The sequence below is a fragment of the Akebia trifoliata genome, chromosome 14 (assembly GCF_017979445.1).
Source record: "Akebia trifoliata isolate Shusen 1 chromosome 14, ASM1797944v1, whole genome shotgun sequence".
Lineage (NCBI taxonomy): Eukaryota > Viridiplantae > Streptophyta > Magnoliopsida > Ranunculales > Lardizabalaceae > Akebia > Akebia trifoliata.
Window position 1 is genome coordinate 30879076 of NC_141388.1, and position 14589 is coordinate 30893664.

Below are 14589 nucleotides of genomic sequence, written 5' to 3' on the forward strand. Positions count from 1 at the left end.
CAAATTGGAATATGCTACGTGGGCACGCAACGAGGAGTCGTTTTGGAAGCAAAAATCAAGAGTATCTTGGCTCAAAGAAGGTGATAGAAACACAAAAATTTTCTACCTTTCTGCTAAGATTCGTACATTGAGAAATTCGATTAGAAGAATTAGAAAAGCTGACGGTACAACTATAAAAGACCCAGAAGAAATTGGTAAAGAAGCAGTCCATTCATTTAAAGAGCTTCTTAACTCTTCTCAAAGATGCTCTTATAGAAACTTGCTGGAGGGATTGAAATGTAAGATTAATGCTCAACAGAATGGTCAGTTGTGTGCTACCCCTACTGAAATTGAGGTGTTGCAAACTGTCCAAAGTATGAATGCACAAGGTGCAGCAGGTCCGGATGGTTTCTCAGGGATTTTCTATGTTAAATGCTGGGACATCATCAAGTATGACAAGATGAGGGCCGTCACCAATTTTTTTCAGGAGGGTGTCATTCCAAAATCTGTCAATGCCACGTCTATTGCCTTGATTCCTAAGGTTGAGGTACCTTTGTCTTTTTCAGATTTTAGGCCTATTAGCTTATGCAATTTTTTGTATAAAATTTTATCTAAAATCTTGGCCACCAGATTAGGAGAGATCCTTCCTTCCTTCATATCTCCTGAACAAGGTGCTTTTGTAAAAGGTAGGAATATTTATGATAATATTGTGCTGGCTCATGAAGTGTTAGATGATATTAATCTGAAAGCTAGAGGGAATAATCTCGCGTTGAAGATTGATATGAAGAAAGCTTATGACAGGCTTGAATGGCCGTTCTTAAGGGCAGTTCTTTCCAAGATGGGGTTTTCAGGAAAATTTCTAAAGTTGATCAATGGGTGCCTACAGAGTGTTTCTTATTCAGTGCTAGTCAATGGGAGTTCATATGGATTTTTTGGAGGTAGTCGTGGCCTAAGACAAGGCGACCCATTATCTCCTAGCCTCTTCATTCTTGCGGAGGAGGCACTAAGTGTGGGGTTGAATCAATTAGCACAATCAGGAAAAATGGAGAGATTTGCAGTTTCAAAAAAAGGGGTAGCTCCAAGTCATCTCTTATTTGCAGATGATTTGATTATATTCTCTAAAGCTACTACGAAGTCTCTTAAAGCTATCAAAGATTTTTTGGAATCTTATGAAAAGGCTTCAGGTCAGCAAGTCAGCTTAGAAAAGAGCTGTTTCTTTGTGGCTAATCATGTAGAAGGAAGGAGAATAGATCTTGTTAAGACAATCTTGGGCTTTCCTCAGGGCTCTTTACCATCCAATTATTTGGGTGTTCCGTTATTTACTGGAAGAGTTACTAGAGAAATGTGTAGGGGCTTGGTCTCCAAGATTTCGAGGAAGATGATGGGTTGGAAGTCCAATCTTCTATCTGAAGGTGGTCGTTTAACCTTGCTCTCACATGTTCTCACATCCATTCCAGTATACCTTATCTCAATTTTACCCATTCCAAAGTATATTTCAGATTCTTTGGAGTCGTGCTTTGCTAAATTCTTTTGGGGTAGTACTGAGGGGAGGAGGAAAAACCATCTTGTGGCCTGGCATAAAGTGTGCAAACCTAAGTTAGAAGGTGGGCTAGGTATTAAAACTCTTGATGAGGTTCATAAAACGGGTTTAATGAAAATATGCTGGAGACTGACAAATGAGAAAGGGTTGTGGATAGACTACCTCAAGCAGAAGTACGTTAAGGATGGAAATTGGTGGAATCCGTCAAAAACAAGGGGTTCGAAGATTTGGAGGACTATTCGAAGTCTTTTTCAACCAACAATAAGCCTTTCAAAAAGGTTGGTTGAAGACAGTGCAATGACTTCCCTTTTTCTTCATAATTGGAGAGGATCGGTTCCGTTGATAGACCAATTCCCGGATGAAAATAAAAATATTACGGTGAAGGAGGTATGGAGTCAAGAGGGCTGGAATGTATCTAAACTTAGAGATCTAATTCAGGACGGCAATGCCGTGGAAGAGATTCTTGCTTCAAACATTCAGCAAAGTAGCTGTGATAGAACAGTCTGGATGGCGACTAAATCTGGATTGTTTTCATCACGCTTGGCATGGGAATCATTGAGAGAAAGGGGTAATGCATCCCAAATTTGCAAGGCAATCTGGAAGGCTCAAGTACCTACCAAGATGAAGACTTTGTCATGGAAGATCTATCATAAAGCGTGCCCAGTGGATCGAAATCGAAAAAAATGGGGTTTTTCCATGGCTTCAAGATGTCCGTGTTGTGAAGGTGAGGAGGAATCTATTGAACACCTATTCTTTCAATGTTCTCTTTCAATTAAGGTGTGGAATTTTTTTAGTTGCCATTTCCTAGAAGAGCAATTCAACATGATGACGCCTAGATTACTTCTTAAATGGGGTCTATCAAGAAAATCGCAATTTGGAAGTGTCAAAGGAATGATTCCATGGGTAATTTGCTGGAACATTTGGATAGCAAGAAATAGTTACATCTTTGAAAAAAAGAAGCCTTCTGTCCAGGGAGTTATAAATAGATGTCTGAAATGGTTAAAGGAACTCGAGGAGCATCTAGTTATTAACCTTCCTTCCTCAGATGATGAACTCAGAAAGCTACAAGGCATTGGTATACATAGGAGATCGAATCCTTGTAGACGTATAGTCAAAGTTTGCTGGAAAAAACCACCTCCAGGTTGGTTTAAACTAAATACAGATGGTGCGGCTAAGGGTAATCCAGGTCTTTCAGGAGGAGGCGCTATTCTTCGTGATGAACATGGAGAACTTGTGGCAGCAGGGTATTGGTTTTTTGGAGAAGCGACAAATAATATAGCTGAAATCCGTGCGTTGGTGACTGCATTGGAGAGCTTTGATTTAATTGGTAAAAAAATCGTTATTGAAATGGACTCAGCTATCATAGTGAAGGGTCTTGCAAATCAGGTCGTCTCTTGGAATCTAGATCAATGGGTGAATAAGGCTCGGACAATGCTATCGAAAATTGAAGTTACAGTAAGTCATGTTTGGAGAGAGGCAAATGATGTTGCAGACGCTCTTGCAGCTATAGCAGTTCATAGTCAACAATCATTGTTATTCATACGAGAAATAGATTTACCTCTTATTGTAAAAAAGGCTTATATAGGAGATAAGCTCGATCTGCCTCAATTCCGAGTTGTAAATCATTAGGGTCTGCCCTATGTACAAATTTTTACTTATATAATATAATTCACCTTGCTTGCTTAGCAAAAAAAATATATATATATAACGGCGGATATTAATATCCGCTACAATAGGTCATTTTTAAAAAATAAAGATATAATACATATAGCGACGGATATTAATATCCACTACAATAGGTTAAAAAAATTAAAATATAACAAATATAGTGGTGGATATTAGTATCCGCTACAATAGGTCCTTTTTAAAAATACAAAATATAACACATATAGCAGCAGATATTAAGATCCACTGCAATAGATCTGTTTTAAAAAACAATAAAAATATTACACATATAACGGCGAATATTAATATCCGTTGCAATATGTAAAAAAAGGTTAAATATATCTATATATATATATAACCTAGGTCCTCCAATCTGCATACATTGAAAAATAAAATTTATTTTTTGGGGACTGACCATCCATTATTCTCACATATGAGGTTAAAAAAATATATAAATCAAAACCATATGAGAATGACCCATCCTTCACAAGACTCTTGTTGTCTATATGTATCCCCTACACTGTTTGAAGATTCCTTATAGAAGAAGTGTAAGAAGAACCATTCAAGTGTCCAAGACCACAATTGAAGAGAACATATTTCAGATGTAAGAATTGCAGGTTCCTGAAGTTGTTTATGATCAAAGAAAACATTCACTTTCATAAATCTGAACAGCAAGCACCTCAAATGAATAAGTTACCTGAAGTTGTATCAAGATAACCATTGGAACTTAGATGAAGCACTCTAAGCATTCCAAAATCCATAATGCTATGAATGGCTCCATACATAGTTTTATGGTCTGATAAGAAAAAGTAAAATACAAAACGGTAAACAAAAACTCATTTTGCAGTAATAAGTATTAAAAGAGAATATTGCATCACGTACCTAGACAGAAAAAACGTTGGTGCATTCTTTTCAGGGAACGATGGGAGAGCCTTATCAGAATATCTAACAGTTGGAGGCATCGGGTGCAATACTCAAGAGAAGTCTGGTTTCAGCCATTTACTTGGGAGTTCTTGCAACAACCTATACCACAATTAAAGATCTGGTGAAAAGAGCGAACAAGGATAACGTCTACAAATAACAACAATGACAACAAGGATATAGGGTGCACACTTTATTCAATCCAAGAAATGGCTAGAACGACGATGTATATAGTCTGTCCGATTCTCAACAGTGATGAGCCGTTCCATTTATCAATTATATGTTGTTTTTTATTGATTTATGATTGTCTATCAATATTATTTTTCTAAGGTACCTAGTGTCAGGATTTCAAGTCTTCTGGGATAAGTCGGTCACATCCCAACCCAAAATTGGCATCCATGTCCTCATCCAAGCAACATCAGTGAGATGATTTTAATAGAATGGACCAAAGAACAAACTCATGAATCTAGCATATCTAATCTCACTCACGCACACATGCACGTTTAGTTGCATTTGACTCGGCCAAGTAAATGCTGAAATCGAGTTAACAACCACAAATATATCTAAATGTGAAATGCATGCTTGAGGGTATCATTCTCGATCTGGCACACAACCATGAAGTTGAAAGTACTAGATATTCCTAGGGACATACTCTACCTTCCAACTTTGAGTCTAAGCTTTCGAATAATTATCCCAATGGATGGCTTTTCTAATGGCAGTATGGTCTCTCCTTGCAATTGCTAACTAAAGTTTAAAATAAAATAAAAAAATCTTTAATGAAAGAAGGAATACAAATTAACCACCAAAATTAGCAAAACTTCCAACAGAGCAAATTCACTCACCTTGGAGAACCCCAGACGTTTATGAGTGCCCTGATCAAGCATGGACTTAAGATTCCCAAGGGCCTCTTCAGCAGCCTGCAGAAAAGGATGCCCGAGATGTTAGATTATGAACATGAAAAGAATAGAGCTTATGCAAGTAAGAAGAAAACAGAAACAAACAATTATTGAAGTCAGAAAATATATAACTGACCAAAGGTAGCATTACACATCCATATAAATGGCCCATATAAGCAGTGTTTTGCGTTTTAATCGTTCAAGCAATTCATAGAGAACCCACCAACTAAATGGTCAAATGAAATCAACAAGTACAACATAGAACAATAAAAGAAAGACAACCTTCTGTAATTATTTATAGCCCTCCTCAACCGAGGCTACAACATTCTGAATGTTATAGTCTATCCTATCTATGATGGTTCCCTGCTTGGAGAAATAAATTCAGTTATCCAAATTTGATCCTTAAGGAGGATTTGTGGACATAGTAAAAGGGATACAGATTCAAACCTGGTCTATCACAAGGACTGAGAGATCCTTCATGATTTCAGCCAGCTCATTTACTGATTCCACAACCTAACAGTGAGTTTTAGAATAGTTATAAAGATGTGTTAGGCTTGTCTTCGATCAAGGAACAATGAAAGCTTGCTAAGTATTTTTTACTAACCTGATTTATCTCTCGTTCCCTTTGAGCTGTGAGTGCCTCATTTTTCTTTAATTTGGACATTTGATGATGATTAAACCCCTGAAAAGATGACGCAACAAATTAAATAGAATTCAATGACTATATGGTATTTTCTTTAACAGGATCAAGATTCTGGGCACTGCTCTGAGAGGCTAATATTTCCTGTGATTAAGGACTATATAACTAAAATTAAACATTATAAGCAAGCAAAACATCATATCATGTCATTGAAGTCATTGTTGTCTTCTAGTTTAGATGCACTTCCATTCAGATTCATTTCCAAGTCAACCCCATCTGGACCCTAATGACAAAGTAGTAATCAAACGAAGTTTAGAAGCAAAACAAATGTGCTTGAACTATTATGCATAATTATCAATGTAATTTTGGTTTGTCTTTTGGAGAGGAAAAAAATTAGATAAATTGAACTATGCAACTATTGGTAAAGGAAAGCAAATCCAACTACCCAAAAAAGGGGAACATGGTTATTAAGTCAATTTGGAGTATAGTCTACCGAACATTTTATTTCTTTTTCTAAATTAATCAAATTTTATTACAAACAATACAAAAGAAGAAGTCCAACCAGACCCCTTTTTGCCGTCGGAGACATTTCAAATAAGTTGATTGTTTCTTACAAAGCTCCAATAAAAGGTTCTGAAGATCTGCAGCAAGAGAACGCTACAGACGAAATATTAAAATGTGATCACCATCCATCACTAAAGGTCACATTATGAGACATATTAAGTCTTATTACACTACAAAACTTATCTTTCAAAATGAGCAAGTGAAACTAGCTTATATTTGGCCTTGTATGTAATGAAGATTGACAACATTTTTTCTGAAAACAAATGGATCTCTGTTTCCCACACCAAAGAACATTTGAAATCATGGCATATTTTATCTAACAAGGAACAACACTTGTAGGATCGTTGCCTCATCGGACATATATTTACACAAGGACACAATCCAATACATCATATCATGTGCTCCAAGAAGCCTCATCACAGTTTCCCATTTCCCTTGAGCATCAATGGGCCCACAACTTAGTAAAGTCTAATCAAATCGTTGAAATCCAAACCCATCTTTATATAACCAAAAATCTAACTGACTAAATAGTACATGATAGCCAACGGGTTCATATTCTAGATGGGAGTTGTTGCAATGGGTTCATATTCTAGATGACTAAGGTAACCAATTATATATGAAGGAACTCTGAAATAGAGCAAGGAAAACCATCAACAGAGTGATTGGAGTAGGACAAATTACATTGTATATATGTCACTCAAACCACTGCAACCAAATAAACGTTGTTCCCTACTCCAAAATCAGCATCATGTGGTATTGTCATAAACCAACGCATAAGCAACAAAAATTTCATTAGAAAGTGGTCGAGATGACCAACGAGGCTTACAAACAAAGACCATCCCCCTTTATTTCCCTGAACTACTCCTCACCATTTTTTCATCCTCATCATTCCAACATTATTAACATCATTGCGTAGTTTAAAACACCTCCTGAAGCAAATCAACAATCCATAGAGTAGAACCAACAATAGGCATATAAAAAATAATGTGGATCATGGAAGTATGAAAGGATACAAACACAGTAGTATTAAGAGTAAATGTGGCCCTAAACATAATTAAATAATAGAAACATGATTAGTTCAACCAACAATCAATATTTTGATTAAGGTATTGATGATCAAAGATTGAAGTAATGAGAGCAGATATGAACACACGGGGCAGACGAATTTGCAAACTTTGAAATGTAGATGCACCTTAAAAATACCATTGATGTTTAGACCACCTACGAGGAAAGTGCATCATGTTCTTTTAGATCCTAGCAGTATTTCCAACATCTTACAATGATCTCTATCGTAATACTTTGGCTAAAATTATATATCAAGTTGAAAAAAAAACATATATATCAAATTGAAAAAAACATGGCATAGGAAACTCGGATTTGTAAATGAAAATTTTGACAAAATACTCATATTGCATATAAGTTCATAATGGGTTGCTAGTACTCGATTTGTTTTCAAACTAACTAAAAAGTTTAATTTTTGACACATGGGAGTTTTGCCTGTGGCAAATAAACTCATAGTGGTGAATCAATCCATAGAATATCTTCTCCCTCCTCATTTATCCGAGCTTGGGACCGACAATGTAAAACGTTAATTTTACATTGACAGAGTTAAAAAGGTATTACCTAATACATTATGGCGCCCCGCCAAACGTTAATACAAATCCCTATGTCAGATCTCGAAGTACTAGGTAGCACCTCGAAATTTCGGCATGGTCTCATCTGTTTATGCTAGCATTCCAAGGCGTTCAACCTACACTTGATAAACAACATACAATCCTGCATATATATACATACAAAATATAATACTAACGGAAGTCTATATACATCTAATAACGTACGAAAGATCAGAGTACGGAAGAAGAAATTATAATATAGGATTATACAAAAATTTCTCTCTAACATAAGTCATATCGCTCAAAACAAAATCTATAATATTTTTGGACAAATTGACACCACTAGGGGGTATAACCCCAATACTCACCAAGTGACGAACTCTGACTATTTATCTGACCACCAAATGATTCTCACTCGTTTTCTACACCTGCCTTGCCAAGCTTCGGATCTGAAACTAAAAAAATAAAGAAGGAAAGGGTGAGTAACAATGGTTACCCAGTAAGGAAGAAAATAATTTCTGTCAATAACCTTTCCTAACATAAACGAATAAACATACTGAATCATTTTAAAATATACAAAGTTTTAAAGAAGAAACTACGATTAACTGATACACATAGCCAGGAATGAGCAACTAAATATTTTAAAACTCACATTACATCGATCATCATTACTCACTATAACATTCTCTTTTTATACAAATCTAATTGATCAAATGGAAACATTAAACATAAATTTCATTTTATATATCAAAATAAGCAACAGATACATAATACACAATGGTAGAGTATTGGAATTAGAGAGTTGGGATTAACAACTGGATCGCTCCCAATCGGGATATGATGTTATAATTCTTCTTTGACTTTTAGTTCTTGATTTTGTGGTCAATCGCTGCATTTACGACACTTGGTTGACCATTTATCCGACTCAAGCTGGCCGTTTGACGTGATCGTAAGCAATGGGTCTCTTTTCGATGTGTCAGAACGTTCAACTACTATAGATTGTTAGTGATCACTAACTAATCATCTTCGTCTATGCCTATCAGGCGTGCATGTGATTCTCAAATATACAAACCATTCGTATACAACCGCCTTTACATTACAAGTTCACTGGTAAAGATAGAGAGGAATAAACCCGGATTCTAATTGTGACTCCACTCTCATACGCGTCCCCTACCATGTATGAGCTTGGTGGTCCCTACCATACATCTTAAGATAGTATATCACTCCGAATTATATGATACACTAACCCTTCAAGCATTCACAAACTCTTTAACAACTCACAAAATAATTACATATATATATATATATATATATATATATATATATATAAATTATTTTCATTTGAAAACAAAAGAGAAATTAACAATACAAGGTTGAGAATGGATATCCAGTTTCCTACCATGCAAGTGTGGCCAATCGGCCTAAAATAAATAACAGAACGGAAACGTAAACAGCGCATCGCACTAACAGAAAGTAAATAAACATGCAATCAGTAACATTATCCCTAGATATCCGTTCACCAACCTACATACAACATCAACAATGTAAAATGCAAACATCACCCCTCGGGTGTGACTCTGACATTTTACTATTTCATTCCTTTTTTTTTCCTTTTTTCGATTTTTACCGTTTTCAATATTTCAAATAAAATATCCACTTTCTGATATTCATCAACTCAATTTGAGTTCATTGAATAATAAATCATTTTTTTTTCTAATTATGAAATTTATTTTCATCAATAATATTGAAAAAGTACAACACTTAGATCAAAATGGGATTCGAGTGGTGCACAGGACTCAATTGAAAGAAATAGCCCGTTGAAATATCCTACCTACGTATAATTTGTAAAAAATACTATTAAATATATCAAATATGCAAGTTCTGACGTGAATTTGAAATAATCGATTAATTCTATATTTTTGGAAACTCAACACAAATTTTTAATAAAATCCTAAATGCAATTTTCACAATTTACACTTACTAATAAAAATTGAGAGTTCCTTACAATCTCTATACGAGATGATCGAAGCACGTGTGTGGAAATCGAGGCGAATGGCACAAAAATCGAGACAGATCGAACTTCGAGATGGTTGATTTTTTAATCTGGCCTAATGGTTTTGAAGATCTCGATGTTATCGTCTTTTCTCCCTTCTGCGACGGAGGACGATTTGACCCTGAAACCGATGAAATTCGAGGTCGAAATTTTGAAATCCCCGTATATAAATACGATTGATTTTTTACGATATCGTGTGAAAAAGAAAGTGAAACGAAAAAATGTTGGGTGGGTTTCGTAGAGAATGAGACTGCAGACGTTTCTTCCTTCTACATCGATCGTCGACGACGAGCCGTTTGCAAGGGATTTGAGGTAGAAGTTTAAAAAAAAACTAATTTTTTTTTAAAAGTTGACTGTTAGATGGGTTGGAAAAGACAAAGTAACAAAAAAAAATTAAAATTTTATTTATATAAAATTTAGGATAAAATCGGTATTTTGCGTATTGTTTTGATCAACGATAACTTGATCGTCTGAACTCCAAAAGTGACGAATGAATACTCTATTTCGTCTAATTTTTTGTTTCAGATCTAATGGTGTAGTCAATTTCTACAAATTCTATTTATAACAAAAATTTACATTTTTAGCCTGAGGTGACCCCTAAAATTGACGTCATTTTCGTTTTTGACGATAATTCGATTTCCTAATCTCCAAAAATGATAAATAAATAGTCTATGTTTAATAATTTTTCGTTATAAATCCAATGGTATGATCGAATCTTAATAATTCTTTCTCTAGCAAAAAGTCATTATTTTAGCCTAGTCTAACTCGGTAATCGAGGATTTTACAACTTTTCTATTCAGACTCATACTTAAGCGTGCTTACAGGCTAAACTATGTTTTTCGATCATTTTGAATCCAATGGTGAGGTCGGATTTCATTAAAAATGATCAGAAACATCCTAAAGTTTTACCCCTAAGTCCCACTTTCAAGATTTTCTCAAAATTTCATATTTATTTTCTCGAGATACGAATCAAAAATTTAGGATTTTACATACATATAGAATTAAAAAATATTTTACCTAATAAGTGTTAGATATCAATCCATATATATAAGACACAATACACACATTTAAGACCAAGTTTTTGTCTAATTTTCATTTACATTGAATTGAACAATTGTAACATCTTCAACTATCACTAATGAAAGTTGCAATACAAAAAATTGATCAATCCTACCTAATAAACAAAAGTTTGTAGATCCAACTATTACTATTAACGGAACTTATAAAATGAAATATTGATCATTGATCTCTACTTAACAAAATGTATTGTGGATCAAATTGTTATTAGTAATGAAACTTGCAAAATAAAAATTAGTCACCGATCATTGTTAAAAAAACTTGCAGATCAAACTATTACTACTCAACAGAGGTTTGTGGATCGTTGTTATTGGAAACCTACAAACAATATTATTTTAACTATTAGTATAAGAAAATGAAATTAAAATTTTTTTTGTTTAAGAAGGCGGAATAACAAGTTATTACCTATGTAAGTACTTCAGCCATATTTACGGTACGACCAAGTTACTGACTCATAAATGACATCAGTACTTGAAATTACATCGACATGTTTATCTAAAATTCAATCATCTCTCGGCATGTTGCAGTAGCTTTTCCGCATGCCTCATCAACATGACGATTTGCCTCAACGGCCTGTGAGATACACTCTTAACGGGTGGGTTGGGGTCCGAAAAATACTGAGGGTCTCACTCCCATCCTCATCAGCCTGACACAACCATGATCATCTTCTCCCATGACTTGGGAGAAGATGTCGTTCCTACCTGTGTTGCTTTGGGAACCATCTGAAACTGAGGACTCGTTCTCTTTTTGTCTCATCTCATCCTAAAATAAATTAAATACAATCAATACTTACATGATTTAGAAGAAAAAAATATATAAAAAAATTATTGTAACTTAAAAACATTTTAATAAGATAGATAATTTGGATACAAAAGTTTTTCTAACAGAATAGATTAGAAATATATACTCACAATAACTTTCGTTGTCTATGCATCTATAAAGGTTTGGTCATTTCTTGTGTGGGTTACTATGAACATTTGCCTCCGGGAAGGCTCCACCCCATTATTCTTTTCTATTTATTAACAAGTAAAGCATAATAAGTCAATAAATATTATTGCAATCATATACTAAATTGGCTTAATGGTTATTTGATTTTACCTACTCCTCAAATTTTCTTGCGATGCTCTTTGTGCCAGATGTGTGGTGCATTTTTTATTTCTTATGATTGGCTTTATTTTTCATTTCACGCATCTATAAAGGAAAAAAATTAGATAATATTCAAACCTTACCAACAGTTAATTTGATGAATTTATATGTAACTATGTTGTTAGTCATACCTTACCAACTTTATTTTCTCAAAATTGAACAAGCCAATCCCACTCCACTTGATCCATAAAAGGTGGAAAGTTATTTTTTGCCTCATCTGGAGCGACCATAAAGTCTAAATAGTATTTTTTTTTTCAAAAAGGATTTGTGGTCTTTCCATCTCTGATTAAAGAATTCAAGAACTTAACCTTCAAGTCGGCATCAATATCAAAAACCCCTCACATCACATTTAAAAAACCATAGGAGTAAATTTTCTAGATAAATATAAATAGTCTATATAGTTTAATTGGTTTATTTTTCAAATTACCTGAACAATTTTCCAAATGTTTTCTTTAGCTTCAATTGGCACTTGCCTCCAATCTGAATAGATAAAAGATATGAACCGTGGTTTCCGTACCGCGGTACCTAAGAACTGTCCAAGTAACTTGGCCTCATTGCAGATAGGTTGCTTGTAGTTGTTTTTTCAAACACGTGTTTTTAAATCCTGTGGGCCAACGTTCCAAAATGATTCAAGACGTGTATTGCCCCACACGTTTTTTATTCGTCTTGGTAGACCCTGTAGAAAATCATGTACAAAAAATTAATTATTATTCAATTATCTTACATATACGTATATGAGTGCAAAATCTTAAAAACAATTACTCTATTTTACTAAATATTGAATCAAATACCTAATCGGAAGGGGCAATCATGTCTATCTACGTGGGCCCCAAATGTATCGTCTCATCCCCATGTTGGAGAGGTTGTGAATCATGACAATGCATCTTATAATAAAGATCAAGAAAATGATTAGTTATTTTGAAAACTTATATAAAATGTTTGAGTTAATAATAATAGAGGTTAATTCAAAGATTTACTAATGAGTTATTTGAATTATTAATTGCCAAATATATGTCAAATGATACATTGAACTTGGAATTGCATCATTCTACATAAATAATTTCAAACAGCATCATTGGACTCCAACTCATCCCCATCAATACTATTGAAATCTGATTCGTCAATATCATTCTCCCTAATTTCATCTATGACAGTTAAAGGTATCGTGATAATTAAAGGTGCATTGATTTTTATTCCTAGCATATCTGACCTATCCCATGTTACGTTATCATCAAAGGCGATCAAAGTATCCACTATACTTTGATCATTATAAAGCAAACTTTACAAGTAATCATTGATATCCTCTACTACACCATTTCCTCTCATTTCAAACAAGTCTCTTGGTTTTAACTATACAGTAGTATACAAGTATGAATCTATGGAGTTCTTGACATAGAATACTTGTGTGGCTTGAGATGCTAGTATAAATGGTTCATCTTAAACATTTGTTTAGTATTGGATAAGTATATGAAATTCATGACTGTAAACCCCAGTCATCCTTATTTATTCCTCTTCTAACATCAACCCACTTACACTTAAACAATACAATACGCTTTCATCCATAATAATTGAGCTCTATGATATCAATCAATACACCATAATAGGTAATGTCTCCTTAAATTAGGTTTATATCATTAACACTTACGAAACTTGATCTATTTGCAACCACTATAACTTTACTATTTTGAATTTTTCTCTTACTTTTACTACCTTTCGTGCAAAATTTGAATCAATTAATGATATACGTGTTGAATCTTTTTGCAACACGATCAAGAGCCTTTACTAATTTATTAACTTCATTTGAAAGTGCAAAATTCTCCGAATGGGAGAACTTGTTGAAAAGCCAATCCTCAAATTCTTTGGCATGAAGCCTATCAATTTCAAAACGACTGACCCGACGATACTGCTGCTTAAGTTCATTCTTGTGTTTTCTGTATATGTTTGAGTTTAAGAGATATGATTAACTATGGATATATTACATTCAACATGCATGGTAAAACTTAAAATAAATATGCATTCTTACTTGAAGTATGGGACGAATGTCTTAGAGTTGAAGAGCATGTATCGATTTGCTTGTCTCCAAGATATTTCATCTAGAATAAACACTTATTATTTCTCCAACGGTCGACCTGAGATAGTGTTACCAAAGTCATCATTTCTAATTGGCCAATTAAACCTTGTCTCCACATTATCAAAGTACCTCGAGCAAAATGTTAAGCATTCTTCTACGAGGTACCCTTCTATGATGGAACCTTCTAGTCGACTTCGATTACGCACATACAATTTAAGTGTGAGAAGGTACTTATGACCATGCATTGAGATAATTTGACTATGATATTGAATAGTGTGGTGCATGTGAAAATATAAAAAAAACAAAAACTAATGCATACCTTTCAATAGGGTACATGCATCGATAATGTACTGGTCCAGCGATTCATGCCTCGGCAGCCAAATGAATGGGTAAATGCATCATAACATCAAAGAACGTTGGGGGA

General features: G+C 34.4%; 1 long non-coding RNA gene across 1 annotated transcript; it reads right to left on the reverse strand.

The window, feature by feature from the left end:
• Positions 1–3629: 3629 nt before the first annotated feature.
• LOC147386752 (uncharacterized) lies at positions 3630–6235 on the reverse strand. The gene is made up of 3 exons (XR_015172187.1): positions 5606–6235; positions 4948–5514; positions 3630–4207 (listed from the first exon to the last, which is right to left on the reverse strand). It is a non-coding gene; the product is annotated as an uncharacterized LOC147386752 (long non-coding RNA).
• Between the last annotated feature and the right edge of the window lie 8354 nt (positions 6236–14589).